The following is a 15,022-nucleotide window of genomic DNA, read 5'->3' as shown; positions in this document are numbered from 1 at the left end:
GGGGTGGGGGGGGGCTTTGTTTTCCTTTTAAGTGCAATGCTACAGCACATAACCAACACCCTGCTCCTGTGAGTTTGAGGCCAGCAATGCGGTGGGCCCACCTGTACAAGTTTGCTCTTTGCCAAAAAAAGCCTATAGTTTTTTCTCCTGACGCCCTCAAACAACACGACAGCCAGACACAGCTCTTTGCACAAACAGGGCTACAGGAATCCTGAGCGCATGTGGGCTCTTTYAGGAATCTCTGCGCAGACAGAGTCTGCTCGAACAGTTACAATGTTGCAACGTTTCGTTCCCTCTGTGCCTGTTCCGCTGAGCTGTATTGTAGAACTAAACTTAGGCACCGTGCAATAGCTGCAGGTTGTATGGAGTTTTCTACACCTTGTTCTTCGTTGAGGGGGAGGAGAGGAATCACAGCGTATGTAGAAAAGGGGGTTCTGCTCAGGGGGGGTTCAGAGGAGAGGTTTTGTGTAATCCTATGCTAAATTCAGCATCAGATCTTTAGGGGAGCTGTGTAAAACCAGTATGTTTTTCTTGTCTTTGCTTTTCCTGCACACCTAAAAAATGATGATAGCACATGGCTTTTCAGCTATCTCACCCTCAAGGCAAAATGTATAAGGCTGCCAGGCGGCGTTAACTCTTCCTCTTCCTCGAGACAGCTAACCCCCCTCAAAGGATGCTGATGTCTGGAGAGGGAATGCCTATGAGCGGAAATTTGGTCTGGGGTGGGGATAAGATGGGTTTGGGTGGGGTGGGTGGGAATAAAGGGAGAAAAAAGGAGAGAGAGAATATGGGTATGATTCAAAGCAAAAAAAAGTGAATTGTGTCCCCATGTTCTTTGTAGAACATTTAGCTTTGACCCTCCTTCTCTACTTCCCTCCCACTGACACCCCCCCAAACTCATACACAACACAGACAGAGAGGGTCCACGATATGTGCAGGAGACCACAGCAGCAAGCCTTTTCTTGGCRTGTGTTTTCTGCACAGAGATGCATGCCTCGTGATATATATCTTCACAGTATAGTGTGTGTATATGTCCACACGGTTGCAACAGGCAGACACTGAGGGAGGAGAGAGCAAAATACAGAGAGAGTGACAGGAAGGGAGTGAGGGAGGAAGAGAGGTAGAGGCAGAATCAGACCGAAATAGGAAAATGGAGGGGGGTGGGGGGGCTTTATTTGTTGGTTTCATGTTTACAGTGCAGAAAAATATTTCAATTTTGAATCCTTTTTTTGTCTAAGTAAAGTTGAAAGATTAGACTCAGAATGTTTCTCATATTTCTGGTGAACTTACATAGCTGCAGCCAACAGCTCTGAGCAGACCACTCACTACTCGTGCTGAGCAGACTGGAGGCGACCCGGGGTAAGTTATGGGCTCCTTTTCTTCCTTTCTCTCCCTCTCTGCGCTGCTGATTATGATGCTGCTGATTGATTGGTTAGAGGCTGTGGATTATCACGGGTGCGCTCGTCACCAGGTACCTGATGATGAGAGGAGGGAGAGGGGCGGGGGAGGGGTGGGGGAGAGGAGAGGTGGGGGCTGGAATTAGATGAGCATGGCCGGCGTTCACATCACCCAGATCTCACTAACTCTCTTTCTGATTTCTGTTTACTCTGCCGTTGCACATTTGTATACAGCTTGTGCAAAAAAAAAAAAAAAGAAAAAAAAGAATTGATTTTGTGCATTTTGTGTGTATTTGTGTATCATCTCCATGTGCATGCGTGTTCCCAGCCGGCACATGTTGCCAGCCCTCTTGCTTTTCCTCAGTTGAACAGGCGTGTGCTGATGAGGCCATGGGGAGGGGTTTGCTGATAAAGGAGGAAGCCAGAGGGGCCCTTTTTGGTAAATATGCAGATGAGGGGCATGTTTAAATGGGAGGAGGCTCGACGTGAGCGCGTGCCACACGCTTTTACTGTTTATGTGTTCTCCATGGGGATCCTGATCCTCAACAGATGCCAGCRTTTGGTGTGATCTTGCCACTGCTTTTGTTTTGGGCATTCTCTGACAAAGATATAGACAAGAAAAGAGGAGAACTGGGGAGGGAAGGAGTAAACCAGATAGAATAATGATAAAAAAATACAGTTAAAGAGAATGAATGCGGGGGGAAAACTGGAAAACTGCTCCGGGGCATATTTTCACCCCAATGACRAGACGCGATGATTGCTGTTTTGCCCCATCCCTCCTCCCTTCTACCTCCCCAGACGTTTTTCTAATCCATTTGCATGTCAAAGCAGTGGAGGCCACTGCGCAGATTAGTATGAGATGACATAATGATGTAATGAATTAAATGCTCCTGTTTAAGCTCTGCACTTTGCTCTGGTAGGAGGCAGGACGGTGAGCTAAGAGAGGAATTAAAGGAGGGGGTAGAGACTCTGCTGTGTGTTTGTGTTTTCTGTAAATGCTTTTAAATACGTGATCAAAGTAATGTTTCCTGCCTGGTTTGATTAAAACTACCTCTATGTCTGCAAGGATTTTTATATGGTTGGCATATTTTAGGCATATTTTGAATTCTGCTTTTTGAATGTCACCGCTTTTGCTCCGCTGAACCATTCAAAATCCAATATTAGAAAAATAATATTGTAAATAAAAAGTCATATTGGAATGTATTTTTTTATAGATGTGACAACTCATAACTCTAATTTTCATAACATTTTAGTCTTCGTGTTTCTATTTTAACACACCAATTAAATCATGAAACATTTATTTCTTTTGCAGAAACTGTTTTTTGGAATTTTTTTCTCCCTTTGTGAAAAGAGTCTAAAAATATCATATTTTGGCTTGAAATTGGTCAAAGGTGCACTCTTTTGTTTTATGCAATATTTCTTATTTTTCAAAGATGTATTTACTTGACATATTTTATAATGATTGATTCTTTTTTTTTTTTTTGCAAATTCCTGCATCTTTCAGTTAGAATGGCTGTGTTAAATGAAAAAATACAAATGAGGCTGAAAACATATAATATGAGACACCTGGGCCTCTGTAAAGAAACGCCTGCTGTGTGACACTAGCTGGAGTTTTATCATTCACTGCTGTCAGACTCCCATCACAGAGATGATGCATATATAAAAGTTCTCCATCTCTCTGCTTTTACTATTCATACCTGCACTTTTATTGATATATGGGCTTCGTTAATTTTTGTCAATATTTAGCTTGTTTACTGCCTCAAAAAAACCTGACTTTAAAATCAATGCTTAATGAAGACATCATGATGCATATAATGGTAAATGAATTTATAGATTTATTTACAGAAATGGGGAAAAAGTCATTCTGAGGTAATGTTTCATGAGTGTTACAATTTGATAATACATTTTAACACTCATTGATTTATGAGTATCAGGAAACATTATTTGAGTGTTTGTTTTTCATTTTGATTTTATGAATAAATTCTGTCCCTTGTATGGTCCAGGAGACACGTCCAGGCGGGTGTGACTGTGTGGAGTCAGCTGGCTGGTGCAGAGGGTAATGAGTATGCACCGTGACAGCTGGGATAAAGTGTATAGATGTGTTTGGTGGGAGTAATCAGCTGCAGACCACGGGGTGCACAACGGTGATGTGAGGCTTTATGACTGCAGAGCTCACACACACACACACACACACACACACACACACACACACACACACACACACACACGTGCACATAGTGGTCCATTGGGACTGCATGCTTCGCCTCACCCCTGTACTGCCGGACATAACCTGAGCTTTCTTGTTTCTCCTTTTTGAGTTCAGTAGAATATATTTGCCAGTATATCCAGTGCTTTATCGATACTGTTTCTTTATTTTATCCAGCACTCATGATGAAGACACCCAAAAAGTAGTGGAGTTAAAAAACAGATCAAATAATTACGTTTAAAATCGTATTTAATTACGAWACAGAAAAGATAAAGTGTTTTGGTTTGTTAAGCCCACGCTGTAAAATATTAGAAGTGTTTTTTTATTTTTTTATTTTATAAACAAATGCTTTTCCAATATTGCAGAAGAAAATGAATAATGTGGCATCATATATTTCTCTTGGTGGTGCTGTGTAATTGCATTACTGAACAGATTTTCTTTGTTGCAAACCACATCTCAATTTACGTTTTCAGAGCCTGTGGCTGCAGTACTTTACAAATAATTGACATAAACTAGGCCCTCCTGGCCAATGAAATTGAACACACTAATAAATGCATAAAGGGAAAAATAAATATTGATCACCCRGTACATGAGAATAATGTAGCTTTGATTTGATTCTCACAGTTTGTGGGTTATTTGTTGCACGCGAGTGAGTGGGTGACACTCTTGTGAATTTGTTTCCCTGTCTGCAAATATTCACCACAAAGTTTTAGTTCGGTGCTGTTTGAAATGGTGTTACTCTCTGACACAGGAGATGAAACAGATACTGGCTTCAGCTTTGACTTGTGATAACTCTTCTGAATGTGTACAGTACTGCATGTTTGGCGAACGTTTCATTGGATTACATGTGTTGGAGTTGGAGCCCTTGACTTGAACTCTTTGCCCTGTCTTCGCCCTTCCTCAAGTTTTTTTTTCTTCTTCTTTCTTTTCTCTTTTCTACAATGAGGAGAATAGGTGGGAAAGAGGATTATTGGTATTGATCTACCTCGGAGGATCATTAGGCATCACTATCAATTCACAGCTCCGAGCGCACAGCTTGGGCCCGCACAGACATTACCAATTTGTCCCTATTAGAGAACCCAGTTTCAGAGTGTCTGATGTAAAAGGCTGATCAGGCTGGACCACAGAGAAGCTGTCCAGGGCCTGCTGTGGGCCTGATCACTTGTTTTACATCYAAAGTTATAGGACTCACAACTCCAGGAAGACATTCCCCCCCTTTTTTATATTTTTGAATTAGGACATCTTACTTAAACTATATTTTGGTTGAACAAAAATTAAGAATTTTTTAGAACCTTGGCACACATTCCACTTCCTKCAGGTGTCTTCCTCTACATTGCCATATTTACTGAGGGGTAATTGGCACTGTAATAGTATACTTCAGTGAGGCTTAGCCAGCCTGGCCCACTTATCTATGTAAGCTGGCTGTTCTGGAGACTAAAGCTGCTAGATCCGTTGTCACTGACTTTAACCCTCTGCTGGATTCAGGTGTGCAGGGAGCTGCACTGCTGACTGCCTCTGCATACCATGATGGGTGGTAGATGTCAGCAGGTACCATCTGTTCAATTTAAACACATCAAATTCACTCAAATATATGAGCTTATCAAAAAATAAATTGCACACCTTTTACCTTTTACATTTTATGCAAGTACAAAAAATTTACTGGTGTTAGGTCAGCATGCAATAGCTTCAAGATGAATCAGGGTTCCTACAGTTTAAGACAAGTTAAATTTAAGACGTTTTAAGACTTTCTGATGCCAAAAGAAATTAAATTTAAGACCAATTTCACAATAAACATAAAGGACAAAAAATAAAAAATAAAAACTGGCTTTGAATCCAGCTCACGAATCCAAGTATTTTTGGTTGAAGTATTCAAATATTCCTAATAAACCAATTGTTTTTAACCATAYTGAACTACCTTTTTTGGTCAAATATAGCAAAAACATTCTTAGCAGTCAGTTTTAAACTTAATTTAATTCCTGGAAGTTCTCTAACGACCCAAAATTTGGAGTTTTAGGACCCACAGTGGGGTCTCAACCCTAATTTGCTGTGGATGAAACCTTAAAGTGCCTGTGACATCAACTTTTTTGTAAGAAATTTGAATACATTTTTGGAAAGACAACACTATTAACATATTATGAAACAAATTTCACGATGCTCTGATGGTCAGTTGTTGAGCTATTTGCATGTGAAGCAATGGGAAGTGATGTCAAAGAGGAATGTCTGCATGTGAACTTTTAAAAAATGTTACCAATTATTTTAATATTTGAGATGAATTACAATCATCCTATTTACAATGWGTTAACATTTTTAAGACCTCCGACAGATTGATTAAGACCTTATTTTTGGATTGATGAATTCAAYGYCTTTTAAGACTTTTAAAGGACCTGCAGGAACCCTGTGAACATCACTTGATACCCTGTTTTGTGAAATTAGAACAAAGTGAATTAGAAGACATGCCACTTTGAATCATTTACAAAGCAACAATATGCATAGTTTAAAAAAAACAAGTAGCTCTTTCTTTTCTGGTAATTTTATTTTTAATGAGAAGCTTACATTTAAAACCAAATAGCATTCTGATAATTTTATAKCTGGACATAGTAGAAGAATTGAAGAATTTGGTTTGCCTAAATTTATTTGCTGTAATTACAAAGATTAAACGGTTTTGCAGTAATTTGTCACCAATGATAATTTTACCGAGCAAACTTTGCGTGTTGAGGTTTGTTTCAGGCCCATGAATCCCTTCTGAAATGTTAACCATTCACACACATCCACAAAGAGCCAGCCAGTCAAACCTTTGCTTTTAGACCAAGCAGGTCAGTAAACAGCAGGGATCCCCCCCCCCCCCTCCCTCTTTAGCATTTTTAAATTCTTATTTTTACCTTTTTAATACAGCCAAGCAAAATCACACACACCAGTGTACTCCTGTAATAATTCCACCCTCACTGACACAAATACAAAAAGAATGAATATGCTTTGTTTGGTTAGAAAGWCAAATCTCTGACTTTGTAAACAGAACCCTGGTTAGAGAGAGCAGTGTCATTTCACACTGGTCTATTAGGGAGAGAGCTGTGTGTGAAGGACATCCTGCAGACCTTTTAAGTGCTCTAATAAATCATCTTCAACACATTCAAAATTCATCAGCACTCACACTTTGCCCTCTGTCTTCCTGAAACAGCCCTGCATGGTCAGGCGGCCAAACCACATGAACACAGTTAGCAGAAACTGTGCTCCGGGGGAGCAACACATCGGTCTTCAACCTGAAGTTTTTATTTTTTATTTTTTTTGCATGAGGAAATCAAAGACTTGCTGGTAATGACTTCAGTCTGGGCCATGCGTGGGGGTCCGTTTTGAGCTGCTGTTCCCCAGCCGTGGCGGTGCTTTCACACATGCTCATTCACAGGCAGCTCATAGGACACGGCGAGGCTCGACCCCGCTCGGTCAACGACCACACAAACGACATGTGGAGCCAGCTCTGGGCCCGTTCAGTCAGTCACACTTAATCACATATAGAAACGCAGAAAATATTTGTAGGAGTAAGTCATCAAGGAGAAACAAAAACCAGTGAATGTAACGAGACCATTGTTTGAATGGTAAAATGGACAAATGAAGGAARGGAAAGGTTAGAGTCAAACTGGTGATGCAGTCTCAGCAGCGTTGCTGTTGAGAAACCAACAGAGGGCAGTGTGGCTTGTATSAGAGGAAAGCCAGCAGCTGGGGTTCAAGGTTGTGATCACCTGACATGAGCAGACAGACACACACACACACTTACAGTACACATGTTTTGTGTTTTGCCTGGTTATTATATACATAAATGATAAACAGACTCCAATAATCTTTTCTTCTTTATGATCTGTGGAGGAAAAACTCTCTGATCTCCTCTGTGGCTGGTGTGCCTCTCTCATTGGTTAATTTCCTCTCAACTCATTCAGAATCAGTGTCGTTTCAAGGATGAAATATCAAATACTGCACTGTAGTTGAAAAGYCAGCTCATTTATTTACTACATCTTAAAAAATATTATCTTAAAAATAATATTAGAAGCAAAAAGAAGAGTGGGCATTTGATAAATTAAACAGACCACATGGCTGTGTGCTGGTTTGATGCTATTCATCTTTTTATGAGACAGTAGAGACGGACTGTCTGGGTGTAATCAGATGAAATCATTCATGATTCTTAAAAATGTACAAATAAAARTGAAATAAATTGCTCAGAGTTGGTGGGAGCGGTTTGTTTTTGTCATCGGTGGGTTTCACTGGTTGAAACTCCCTCCAGAACACTTTTGTATCACCTTGTATGTTTTGTTATTCATGAATGTGAGTGCTTGGTTCGCAAATGGTGTGGTTTAGTTTGTGAGTAAGGGGGGAAAAACAGGAAAAAAGAAAGGAGAGATGGATGAGGGCAGTTTGGGGGCCATGKGTGTTTTAATTATCCACTGCTCTGTTGTTGGGTCAGAGCTTGCTATCTCTTCCCGCCTTTAATGATTTGAGCAGTACCTTCATCCCTAAACCTTCTGCTCCTCCAAACAAAGGAAAGGAAGAGGGTAAAAAAAGGGTATTAAAGTCATGACTGTCCCACATTTACCATTAATATCTCTCAACCTCCTCCTTTTAAAATGTAGAGCTGAGGAACCAAGTGCCCCTAGTTAGGGCTGCTTGGATGGAAGGTCCTCCTGCACAAGGGAAGTGGATCTAATTCTGCTTAAAAGCTCAAGCTAAGTGCTGGCAGCCTCCTAAACAAGTGGGGTGAAGGTGCACATTTTTTTCTCCTGACTCCAATMCTTTTTTTTTGCCTTTTTTGAGGGGAAAGATCATCGAAATGCCAAGCATTCCAAAAACACAGTCTGATAACACTATTGGCTGGGAAAGAGCTACAGCGGATGGACATATAGTGGTCATGTGACCGAGTTCTCCCTGAAGCATTTTACAGATCTGTGCTTGGAGTCGATTTCACTGTTAATAACTGTACAGAAGAGAAGAAAGAACAAAAATGAATGAATAAATAAAATATTAAAAAATAAAATAAAACAATAAAAATCTTAAGGTAGTTTTTCAGCTTTTGACAATGCTTCTTTATGTGTCTTATATTTTATAATAATAATAATAATAATAATAATAATAATAATAATAATAATAATAATATGAACATTCAGTTCTTATTGCCAATTTTTTGTGTGTAAAAATAAATACTGGAAGAATTCAACACACCATTTTTAGGGTTAAAATAAGTAAACATTTTGCAAAAAAATTCAACACAAAAATAAAAAAACTATTAAAGTTCAAATAAAAAAATAAGTCTTGACACGTTTTATATCTATATTTTGATGTGGTTAGGAAAATATTTCAAAAATGATTTAGCCGAGTTAGGAAAATATTGGTTCGGTCTATAAACGCACAACCTTTTAATCCTTTTTCTTTTTTTCCCCTCTGTGTGTACATTATATGCCAACAAAAATGCACAAAGCAAACGTATTTATCGGCTTGTGCATAAAGGCTTGACAGCGTATACTGTATCTGAGTGCCTGTGTGTAAGTCTGTAATTTCTGGACTCTCCTGCATCTCCATGACAACATGGTTTTGATGTGGGTCTCTTTCTGACATTTCCCCGTTTGGGGAGGCTCATGAATTGCCTTGCCTCTCCTTCAGTCAGCATGTCACATATAAAAAAGGAGGTGTTGGGGGGTGGGGGTGCAGATACATAGAGCAGGGGCGTGGGGGTTGGCAGTATGAGGAATCTAATGGGCGTCTGGTCTGATTGTCCTCAGCCGTGGCAGAAGAGACAAAGCAGATGAATTGTGCAATGGATTCGAAGAGATTGGAGACAAGTGCATGTCAGCGGCTCCTCCATCCCCCCCACCACACACCCCTATCCTCCAGGATCCCTCCCCCCCCACTTTTTTTTGTCTGACATCCTGTAAAAAGCAGGCATGACAGCATTGCTCCGCTTGAGCAAAACATTGAAAACAAAATGCAATCCTCGCCCATTTTGTTTTTATATTAGATATTCAGACCGACAGCCAGCGTGTTGGACTCGTAATAATTGTGAAACACACTGCGTGAGAGATTTCCACGGTGTTAATCACTGAGCAAACATCAGGGACAGTTTGATCTGTGCCATCTCAGATAAATGACAGCATTTTTAGAAAACAGATTTTAAGATAAAGRCACTTATCTAATCATCCTGAAAGAAGCTGCTTTTCATCTTCCATTCTTATGGTTTTGCTACCAGATTTTTAAGGAGGATAATCCTGTATCACACTTTTTTTTTTGACAAGTTGTTTAGTTAGTGTGTCGGACTGTGCTTTTTGCTAACTTCCTGAAAAATGTCCACAATACATGTCCTTCCAAAGATACCACGTCTTCCATGGAACGACGATTCCCAAAGAGCGAGAAAACCTGTTGTTTTTGTGCTTTAAAGCTCGGTCCGGTATCACAGCTTGAGTAGATGTTCTGTGTTAGCTGCATAGTCTGGAGCTGTAAGTGTGAAGATCTTTTACAGTAAATGCGTTGATGGATTTTAGACAGCTACTGTGGCTTTGAAGTTTCAAAGACGAAAACACTCGGGGATCACGTTTCTTTCACAAGACATGCTGAAGGGTGGGTTTAGCTACATTCTGTATATGTTATTTTTATATATATATATGAAATGAACTCAAGAGTTAGCAACAGAAAAAGTGCTGAAACTTTAATTTCTCAAATTTATTTTATCTTAAAAAATAAAAAAAAACTCCAATATCACAATGTACAGGCACAACAAACCTCCCTCCCCTTCCAGTGACCACCTTGACAGAACTGGTCTGCCAGCTTTTGTTTTGTGTTGACTGCATTTATTATTCATCTTTACACCAGTCTGTATTTTAATATGAATAATGGAAGAGGTATCAGAGGAGGAATAGGGATGTGAGAGAGGGGTGCCACGCAGCATGTGTCCTTGGTTCCTCTCCACTCCTGCTCTCTTCAGAGAGAGGAGCAGGTGGAAGGAGGTGTGGGGGGCTAAAGAAAGCATGTGGGAGGGGTGAGGATCCAGCCTAGTGTCTAGCTAAGGCTGCCGAAGGGCCCTGGTTCTGGGTCCTGCTTGTTCTTTTTGCCCCGACCCGTCCTGCTGCCTGCTTACCTGGCTGCCTCTCTTGTCAAATTTGATAACAGTATAAATCAAAAGCCCCTTGTCACCCACACAGCTTTAATTAAATTCAAATGGTGAACGGCTCTCTTTGGATCCATTTTTAATAAGTCCAGGTGATCAAATATGGGGTGAAAAATGGGTCATCGTTTTGCTGCCCCAAAGTCAGGTCACCATCAGTTTCCTGTAAACAGAGAGAGGATCTCATGCAGACCCACTGTCAACAGTCTCTGCAAGAGCTTCTAAAAAGAGTTTTTACAATTGTTGCTCAAACAATGAACTTCCACTATTAGAATACTTTCTGTTAAGTTTCTCAGTGTTTCCAAACCAGGATTCTTGTTGGAACCTTTCTGTTTATTGTTGTTGATTTTTGGTGCACGGTTTTCTTTTGTTGTGTCTTGAAAATGTTTACGATTTTAGCATAACCACCCAATACGAAAGTCATATTTATATTTGTCACACACTCCTAAATAAAATCATATTACAATTAGTCAATACAGCAAAGAGAATTTGCATCCTACATCAAGTGCATTTTTTTGATGATCAAAATGAAGAAAAACTGCCTGCATTGTGCAACTTGCAAGCAGAAGAGGGCACTATGTGTCGCTGGTGTGCTTTTTCTGCCTCTCTCTTGTCTCATCCCTCTTTGCACTGCTTCCCTCTGTCTTTGTAACAATTTGCCATATATGTGTACTTCAAAGCCAGAAGCTGCCTGAATTCATGTTTGTGATGGAGGAGAAAGTGTGAGATCATACACACTGAAGCACATGTTGAATAATTAGGATTAGTAGCAGAAACCATTGTTTTACTTGATGAAAGGGTGTTTACTGTGCATATGCATGTTCACATTCAGTTTCTGAATATTGTCTTTTTATTTGCTCAAAACACTATTGATAATTATTCAAAATGCAGTTTTTAATTTTGTTTAAAAAATCAGCAGGTTAAGTCTCTGCATGATCCAAATATGCCATCATTTTCTCCACAATTTCCTTGTTTTCTCTGAATTTAATATTGCAATAACCTGCAGCCAGTGTTACACATGATTAAAAGTCCTTGCTTAAAACAATCTTTACACTGCACAAACTGTCCATCTTCCAAGTTTTAAAACCTTATATCAGCCAAAAAGTCTTTTTGATCTCGTTTTGAGACTGATTTCCTAAACAAGAACTGATTGTATAAGAATAATAATCTTGTTTTCAGAATGTGTAAGATTATTTGTCTTGTTAGCCTGAAAATTTGAATCAAATTAAGGAAAAATTTCTGCCAATGAAGTAAGAAAATTTTACTTGCTAAGATTCTTGAAATAAGAAAAAATTGAGTCAAATCAAGTATTTCAAGAAGCTTACCAAGTAAAATTTTCTTACTCCATTGGCAGAAAATTTTTTACTTAATTTGAGTCAAGACAAATAATCTTACACATTCTGAAAACAAGATTATTATTCTTACACAATCAGTTCTTGTTTAGGAAATCAGTCTCAAAAGAAGATCAAAAAGACTTTTTGGCTGGATATAAGATTTTAAAACTTGGTCAGGTGGACATTTTTTGCAGTGGATAGTCATTTTAAAAATAGTACAAAGTTTGTATTCCAACAGTTACAAGTTTTTCAGCCTTTTTGAGTAAACACAGTGTTTCAATAAATTCTTCCTCACTTAGCAGCAGCCAAAGTTTCATTGTCTTCAAGAGAGATTTTTTTCTGCTTTGAGGTCAATCTTTTGTTTGAGAGAAGAGCGATCCTTTGCTTGTTTGTCCTCCACACCAGTCAGATGATCATTGGTGATACCAGAGAGTGTGTCCTCTATAGGCAGGTCAGAGCAGCTCCCATCACCCCCCGGTGTGTCTGCCTCCTGCCTCTGTTCTTCCTGCCTCCTTTCCTGTTGCCATCGTGGCCTGCCATGTTAGTGCAGRCCCCCGCTGCTCAGCCCTCTCCTTCAATAAATCTTCATATGTGTTGGTAGAGAAGGTGGAGGGTACACAGACAACAGTGAGCACCGGTACTCTCCATCAAAGGGTTATCTGGCTTTCACAGGCGCGCTGACAGACTGCTCTCTGACATGGAGCTAAGGCCAAGTGCCTCRTCCCTGATGGGAGGAGGTCTCGGTTCGGAGGTCTCGGTTCGGAGGCAGGAAAGTAACTCATTTATACAAACTACGRAATTCTTCAAAAGGTTCAAACAGCAAAAACAAAAGAACATGTAAGAAAAATACAACAAAAAATGGTTCAAACAATTCAAGTCAGTTTGATCATTTTGTACCTATTTGAATATTAATTTTATTGTGCAAACGTCCTTGAATAGTTTCAGTTTATAAATTAGTTTTMACTTTTTATTTAGGTTGTTGAGCCTTAAAAGAACAAGAAGATATTTATATATCTTTTTTTTTGGGTGTGGGGGGAGTTTGAATTTTCGGGTCTATCCTGAGTGTTGCCAGTGCCGCCGTAATGAATTACCTGCCTCAAATTTTGCAACTTAAAAAGTGGGAACGAGAGTAAACCTTTTGTTTATGTCACCCATCATCTTGAAGTATTTACCATTCTGTGCCTCTCAGCTCCCTGTCTGCCTCCTTTGTGATGAAAGGCTGCTGGCTCCTGGTTTTAACCCTTTCTCCCTTCATCCCATCCCTGACTCCATCTCTTCTAGGAGACAACATCACACAGACCTCATCTTTCTGCTCAAATCTGCTGCCTCCATTTTCTCCTGTAGGAAGCAGTTTATGCAGGGTGGCTCCTTGGGGAATCACATGAGCATTTGACCAGGTGTCTGAGACACTTTTCAATATTTTATTCCGGAGCATGTTTGTGTGTTTAGTTTGTGTATTTGAGTTGTTACTTGTTTGACTACTCAGTTCGGAAAGAAGCAATACACGTTTGTATTTTTGCTCTTTGTACCATATTGTCTGTATGGTGTGAGGTGAAGGTGTGTGCAGYGTTTCTTTCTTTTTTCAACAGCAAAGGAAATGAAATTCAATGCAATATGAATTATGGAGTATGTATCGTTACCTACTGTGTGTTGTTCAGAGTGTGCGAGTGAATAGAATTCATGTATGAAAGGTGCAGAAATAAAAACAGAAAAACTGCAGTGTGTTGTAGACATAGTGCCAGGTAGACTGTATGAATTGCCTGCGGTTGCCTTGCAGGAGTGATACCTCTGAAATCCAACATTTCTCTCCGTTCGCTTTCAACAAAAACATGTCCCCCAGCTAGGGTGCACCTTCACTGTTTTACCACTACTTTTTCAAGAGAAAACAAAACTGCGAGGAACAGCAGCCTGATTCTGGGTTTTGTAAAGATGTATCGTGGAGCTTTCGGAGGTAAATGGGCGTTGCACTGGAGTCCTCACTGTTAGAACTGAACTGGTGACATCAAGGAGTTTGGGAAATTACTACAAATGAACATGTTTCATCAAAGAAACAAGTTGCATTTGTTTCTAGAAAATATTTTTCAAAAAAAAAAGAACAAGATTTAAAGGACATTTTCCATAGAAGAGTAAGCATAATGTAATTTTACATATTACAGGGCTGAAATGCAACTTCTAATCAAGTTGTCTGCAACAGTTAGAAGCAATTTAGTGTTGATTTTTGCATTTTTTTTTGAAATCCTAACAGATACATTTTTAGTTTTGTAAATGTGAGGGTTTTGAGAATGTCCTAAAAAATAAAAACAGAGATTTGATGCCTCAGCCAGATTTTTAATTCCCTGTTCAACAAAGTATTGTTAAATATATGAATTTTCCTTTCTGTGTTTTCTTCCTCCAAAGCTTTGCTGTCGATGGTTATTTTGATAGATTTTTGCCGTTTCTGTTATTGTTTTTCTGTTTACAGATATTCTTTTTCCTTTTTGACTATTCTAATATTAATCTTAGGGCTCTTATTCATCATGTAAGTGCTGAAACCTCGAGATCTGATTGTGGATCTCTCTGTCACTCTTGTTTTTAAGTCCTGTTCATTTTTCTCTTCTTCTTTTTTTCTTCTTCTTCTATTGGATGGCAGGTGGTGGCAAGACCGATGCGGGGGTTATATCAGGAGGGGTGATCATAAATATTAGGAGCTGCAGGGAGACAAAGAGGCTAAAATGGAAAGGCTTGGCTGAACGAGGGGACCTGGCCATGTCATGTACCTCAGTCATTTTTCTTGTGCGCTTAGAACTCAGTCAGGGGTTTAATTGGAATCCAGACTTCAAAGAAACCCTCGGTCCATCCAGCAGCCCCCCACCCCATCCCAACTCCACCCCTGATCTCACTCCCCTGGCTGGACTCGCTCACACACACACACACACACACACACACACACACACACACACACACACACACA

The 15,022-nt window shown here is 39.7% G+C and overlaps 1 long non-coding RNA gene across 3 annotated transcripts in view; it reads left to right on the top strand.

Annotated features, from left to right (window-relative positions):
- Positions 1–15,022, top strand: part of LOC106531471 (uncharacterized) — a 61,102-nt gene that overhangs the window by 39,264 nt on the left and 6,816 nt on the right. Inside the window, exon 5 of one of the 3 annotated variants that reach the window (XR_001311916.1) lies at positions 14,702–14,998. The exons of 1 other annotated variant lie outside the window; for it this stretch is intronic. This is a non-coding gene — a long non-coding RNA (uncharacterized LOC106531471). Of the gene's footprint in view, positions 1–6,778; positions 8,223–14,701; positions 14,999–15,022 lie in introns of those variants that run through there. One more of the 3 variants, XR_001311915.1, reaches the window with a different exon arrangement.

This window comes from Austrofundulus limnaeus, unplaced genomic scaffold, assembly GCF_001266775.1.
Source record: "Austrofundulus limnaeus strain Quisiro unplaced genomic scaffold, Austrofundulus_limnaeus-1.0 Scaffold5, whole genome shotgun sequence".
NCBI classification, from domain to species: Eukaryota; Metazoa; Chordata; class Actinopteri; order Cyprinodontiformes; family Rivulidae; genus Austrofundulus; species Austrofundulus limnaeus.
Note: the sequence above shows the minus strand (reverse complement) of the source record. Positions and strands in the feature narration are given on the sequence as shown.